This window comes from Phoxinus phoxinus (genome assembly GCF_949152265.1).
Source record: "Phoxinus phoxinus genome assembly, chromosome: 4".
NCBI classification, from domain to species: Eukaryota; Metazoa; Chordata; class Actinopteri; order Cypriniformes; family Leuciscidae; genus Phoxinus; species Phoxinus phoxinus.
Genome location: NC_136879.1, coordinates 10939810 through 10946389, shown reverse-complemented (window position 1 = coordinate 10946389; position 6580 = coordinate 10939810). Strand labels below are relative to the sequence as shown.

The window sequence follows — 6580 nt, the reverse complement described above, 5'->3', positions numbered from 1 at the left end:
ACTCTTCTTTCCCAGATTGCACTTTTCATCAGCATTACAAACAGATTGATCGCCTTTTAATTTTTATTGTTTTTGTCACAACCTAACTGTCACGGTGCTGCGTGTAGCAAATTCAAAAAGAGTTCACAAAGACAAAGTAAATCCAAACAATAGCGGTTTATTCCTGAAGACGAAGAGTACTCGCCACACAAGGTAATGCATACAATAACTGACAAAGGATGAACAGAACGGGGATTATAAAATACACAGAGTGATGAGGGAGCTAAACAGTCACAGGTGGAGGAAAGTAAACTAATCAGGGACTAATGAGAACAGGTGTAGACAATACATGACACCATGGTGACACTAACATTATAATATTGTTAAATTCTGTATCTCCTTGCTCTTCTAATTTTCCAATAATACTCTTACATTTTTCATAAAAATTCTTCAAAGCTTTACAGTATAAAAACAGACGCAAAATATGCTGTGAGGAATATGTTTTTTTTTTACATGTCGCACTTTGCTCCATCACAGTTTTTTATAACAGTGCATCAGTAAAGATCACTCTGTCTGATAAAATACTCAAAATTTGAGTAAAATAATCTTCCCTTTCAAAATAAAAAATAATCTTCCCTTTCATGTTGTTCCAAATATCTTCTTCTTTTAAACCTTCAAATGTCTTTTGCCAAAACTCATTAACCCTCTGGGGTCCTTGAGATGTTCTGACATGCCCTGACATTTGTGCTTTTTTTCAGTTGCTTATAAACATATTAATGGCAAAGGTGTAATTACACTCTATCACAAACAGGGCTACCATAATATGTGAGCATCATGCATGTACATGTTTGTATTTTTTAGAGAATAATGTTTATGCATGGTTATAAAAAAAAAAGTAAGTGTCTGAAATAACGCCACAAAACACATAGTAAATATGTGTTCACAATACTTTTGAGTAATGGATGTTGTTGCCTAGAGTTTTTCCTTCAAAATGATCTGAAAATCATCCTGCCTAATCATTCACATAAAACAATAGCCTACATTGATTAAAAAATTTTAAAACACTTTTTGTTTGGAAAGGCAATATGCGCAGGTGCGTGGATAATCCAACACCATCATGAATAGTAAGTGGTTCACACCTGAGAAGACAATGGCCCGCTTAATGACCCCGCATAATGAGCCTTTCATTTAGGTGTGTCACACAAGAAAGAATGTGATGACAAAATATATCAGATATATATATATAATCCAAATATAAATTAAAGTCAAAAGCACATTTTTAGTACATCGTCATACCTGGAAACAAATCTTGTTCAAATATGCTATATGGGCCATTCTACTTTTGAAACTTTTTTTTTTTTTGCATATACATGCAAATTGTAAAATATCCAAGGTAAACATTTCTACTAATTGTGCAGTTCATTCTCATACTGTATTTTCAGAAAGTTTTGGAATACATCCTCTGCCCAAATGTGTCACTAATAAAAAACAATAATAAATAATTTAATGAGAAGGCTTACATTGACCTATAAAGATTATTTTACATCTACCTTGTAAATATATATTTTTGCTATTTTATTAAAAAGTGTAAATCAACAACAATTACAATTTTAACAATATTTCAAGTCTAATCTTTCTTTTTTTAAAGTATACATTTTATCATACATATTTCAAAGTTAAGGATTTATTAGTTTGATATAGCCTAACATTACATTGAAACAAACACTATAACATCTTAGTTGATGAGTTTATTTTTTGCTAACAAAAGCTTATTTGATGTCTATTTTACAGTAAAAATGTTAGTCTATCCCAAACTAGTCACAACTAGTAGCAAGAGCGCGCATATGTGCTGTTCATTCATCACACACAGAAACGCAATTCATATCACTGTCTTTTTGCGGTTTACAGATACTATTCCATATCGCGATTAGAGCAAAGCATATAAGAATAAAAAACTTACTACTAATCCTCAACTGGATCCATTGCTCCTCGAAATGAAACCAGCATTTCTGAGGTAAGTTTCCCAGGATTATTCCTCACAGCCTCGCAAGATGACAGTACATTCATCTGATTAAACTTGATGTGTTTTATCGAGCTGATGTGGCCGTTTTGCATGTATTGTCTCAGGTCATTTCGCGTTTGAATAGCGTGCGCTATTCATGGGCGTGGTCACATTAGAAGATAACGAGCTATTATGAGCTGAAATGAAAACTCCCTCTTTTTATATAGATTACATAAACAGAGAATATTTGTTTTAGTTTTGAATTAGATCATTTAAAAGTACACACTTAAATGATTATAAATATATATTGCTAAATATATATTGCTAAATATATATATATATATATATCCCGATATATTTAGGCTGAATATCGATATACGATATATATCCCGATATTTTTTTCCGCAAAGTAAGAGCAAATGTTCAGTCAAAGTCAAAGCCAAATATGACATGTCACAAGTAGTTTTATTGAAACTGGCTATTTCAGTGAACAGTTGCAAACATAAACAGTATACTGTATAACAACAGGAATACCTTTTTTTTTTAAATCAAAGCTCCATAAGGTGCACATTTAAATAAAAAAAAGATCTTAAATAAAAATAGCCTAAAAAATAAAATAGGCCAATCTTTTTCTGAAAAAATATATTTTTATGAGAAAAGTACAATATCAAACATTTCTTAGTTTGACAACTACAAATGACTTATTAAAATCAAATTACAGATTGTCTTCTCCTTGCTAACAAATCCACAGATGCAAATAACGAACGAACATTACAAAATAATAAAATATGACAAACCCTAGTATGGGCAGCATTTATATATAAAGAAAGTACAAAATAAAGTGCTCAGTTTAAGATTTTTTAGCTTGAGATAACATTTTCCTTTTTAACAACTCAATTTCTTATCTGAACAGTCTTGACCAGTTGCACAAGAAACAGACTATCAACTCAAACATTTCCCCCCTCTTTTTTTACTTTGATAAACAGTAATGCTGTCTTGAGGTAAACATTTGAAGAAAGACAAGTGTGTCCTCCTTCATTTAAAGATTTTGTGCGAGAAACACCAGCCTGTCAACGGCATCCGGCTTCAGAGATGCTCTGTGGCAGGTCACGATATTGCCACTGCAGCTGAAAACCCTTTCGGAGGGTGAACTGGTAGCTGGTACCAAGAGATACTTTTTTGCCAGTTGGCTCAGAGCTGGAAAGACAACTTCATGATCCTTCCACCACTTTAGGGGATCAGTGTCACTATCCACACTTGCTGACTGCAAGTAACTTGACAGTTCATTTTCAATAGCCCCCCTCTTGGTTGGTACAGTGGTGGTGGCTGTGCGCTGCTTGAAGAAGCTTGCCAGTGTCTTAGCTTTTGGTGCTACTGCTGCTTCTCCATCTGCAGGCTCAGGTACAGTGGGCACACGTACAAGGTAAGGGGGTTGACAGCTGCTCTGATCAGCCAGTAGCGTCTCCACCTCCAAGACAGCTCTGTGCTTCAATGCATTGACTTTTTCACTTGGGATGTAGGTGAACTGTAAAAAAAAATCCCGTAAAAAAACTGTAAATCTCTGGCAGCAAAGTTTCCAGACGGATTCCGTTAAATTACAGCAAATAACCATTTCACAAAATTACAGGCAAAAACCGTAAAAATACAGAATTGACTTTACGGTCAAAATTAATTAAATGACAGTATATTACTGTTGATAATGGTTTAATTAACCGTGGGAAAACGTATAAATTATGTCAAATAACATTAAAAAAACATTTAACTTTCAGGTTAATCTGTAAATTTAGGGTTTTATAAAGTTATTTTATGATAATGCTGTCTTAATCTACAGTAATTTTCTTTTAATATATAGTTTTTTCTGTGTAAAATAACTATGAAGTTATGTATAAAAATGCAATAAGTACATAGTATATAATTTAGAACATGTAAAAATATCCACATTAAAAGGCCATTGCTGAATACCTTTATACTCTAATAGAACTAATTTTATACGTTTACAATTACATTTGATCCAATGTGACTTACCAATTAAGAGAACAATAGGAGCAACAGGTGCAGTGACAAGTCCCAGTTTAATCTAGCACAGTACACATAGCAAGTTTTTCTTTTTTTTAAACAAAGATAGTATTATTGGGTCAAGTGCTTACGAAAATGTGGATCTTTAGCAGTTTCTTGAAAATGTATTGAGTTGTGCTGGTCATTCCACCAGCAGGAAACAGTCCAGGTAAAAGTCAGTGAAAGTGATTTTGTCTCTTTGGGATGATGGCACCACACTTGCAAAATACAAGCTTCTGGAGGACACATAGATCGGAAGCATTGAGTTTAGGTCTTGCTGGAAGGCCTGCCAAGAGAGCATTACACTAGTCCAGTCTGGATATAGCAAGACAAGGAGTTGTGTAGCTCCGATAGGAAGAGCCGGATCTTTTTGATGTTGTATAAGGCAAATCAGCAGGATCACACAGCAAGGATGGTTTGGCTGAAACCAGAAGCAGTTGGCAAGGTTGAGTTGAAGGTCATTCATTCAGCAAGAGTTGTCCATCAGGTAGGCTGAGATGCAAGCAGCTCCCATCAGATCATCTGGCTGGAATGAAAGGTGGAGATATGTGTCATTAAGATAGTAGTGATAGGAAAAGCCAAATGACAGAGCCTAGTTACAAAACAAAAACAAAAAAACAATAGAATAGATGGGTGAAATCTAACACTCGTGGTCTTACTGTAGCAAAAACCAAAACCCTGTGCAGCCACAGTGGCCCCACAAGGATCAAATTAATATTCACATGGGAAAATATACAGTATAAAACAAATACTTATTTTTATGCCATTTTTAGTGCAATCATATGGAGTCAGAAGACTCAGCCATTACAATTTTTAAAGTTACTTCTTACCTTGTTTGCCATGATCAGCTGCTTTCCAGATGACCTGAAATCACAAAAAAAAAAAAAATTTTTTTTAAACTCAGTATTACATGTAAGAATATGTTCTAATGGGACAATGCAAAACCTCAACTGACTATGATCTGGAAGCTGAGCAGGAAAGGCTAACAGTTATGTTTTGAGCATGTGGTTTTAGCTACATTTATAGAAAGTAAATGTAACTTTATATGATTTACTGTGACTTAGCAGCATCAGTTAGGCTACAAATTGTAAATAAGTTCATTTCTTTATCAGAACACAAACATGCTTTATATTTTATTTTATAAGCATCATTACACACATATGCATTATATAGCTATGTGTTGGCAAGCAGATGCGGCCAGAATTGCAGTTCATCATGTTGTGCTCATATTCCAGTCTCATGTGCTGTTAGTTTAAGTTACTGAATTCGATTTATTAACGGTCTCGGTAGAGAATCACCGAGTCAGTTACTCACCATAACGAAAATGGACCACGTGGTTTAACTAACGTTAGAAATAAAATAAATATGGTAGGCCTATTTGTAGTAAAACTGTGGATATTAAAATGGTAATAAATACACCAAAATTAATTTTACTATAATAAAGCAAGGATATTTTTAAGAGAAGAGTTTTCAGCTTCCAGACAGTATTTTAAAATGCCCGCCATTTTTACTGACTCATCATTATAACGAAGACTTTATACAATTGAACGGACTTTGATATGAATAACAAGTCTAACGTTACTTACGTTTGTTTTAGGTATTTTGAGATGTGGGTTCAACTGATCTTTCTTAAAACAGATGGAAAATTGAAAGACTCATGCTGCATTTTCAGTGTTTTGCCATCCTCGACGCCAGTTATGACATCATTTAAGAATGCTAATGTTAGCTTGTAAACAAACTGTCAACTGAAAAATGTAATATCAAATATAGTCCAAATAGTATGATGAGACTCTTACCTCAGTGATCGGTTGGCATGATGTCCGGTGTGACGAACCAGGCTCAATGAAAAAGGCACGTTATATCCGAACAGACTGAATGACAACTGGACTATAACTCGTGTTCAGCGCTCCTGCTCACTGCTGCTCTTGACGAAAACGATTGCTTTGAACCACTGTTGATCTCACAATCCACTTCAGAGTAGCTGCTAGACTGAATTCAAATCTCCCGCTTCGCTTGCCCTTGATACACAGATCCAAACTTGACGACAGATCAGACCAGCTTAACCGTTGTGGGCGGGACAAAGCAACGGCAAAGTGGCGGATAATTTGAATCTGTGCCATCGCGCGCGCGCGCACACGTGGATCCACAAATGAAGGCATCTCCAATAGGTCAGTAGTGGCTGGGTCAGAATACTTGCTGTTGAGGTACTCAACAATGCTGGTCTTGATCGATTTGCAAAGCTCGCTATCACCCTCTTCACATGCCAGCAGACTTTCGTTAAAAAGGTGCAGCACAGGTTTTACATATGATAGAGTGACGTACTCCTCACCTGACAAAGCATCTGTAAAGTCCTGGAGAGGTTTCAGGGCCTTTTGGACTGCTTCTAGGACTTCTAAGTCCTGCCAGGTAAGGACAAGGTGCCTGGTCTTTTTGTCATTAGACAGGACTTTGGCCAGTGCTCCTTCCTGCTCCAGAACTCTCTCTATCATCTGCTGCCTTGATCCCCAGCGTGTGGCAGACTCGGTTATGAGTTGGTGACTTGGC

The 6580-nt window shown here is 35.7% G+C and overlaps 1 long non-coding RNA gene across 1 annotated transcript; it reads right to left on the bottom strand.

Annotated features, from left to right (window-relative positions):
• Positions 1 to 4297: 4297 nt before the first annotated feature.
• On the bottom strand, positions 4298 to 6082 carry LOC306997291. The gene is made up of 3 exons (XR_013797343.1): positions 5833 to 6082; positions 4867 to 4900; positions 4298 to 4562 (listed from the first exon to the last, which is right to left on the bottom strand). It is a non-coding gene; the product is annotated as an uncharacterized lncRNA (long non-coding RNA).
• Between the last annotated feature and the right edge of the window lie 498 nt (positions 6083 to 6580).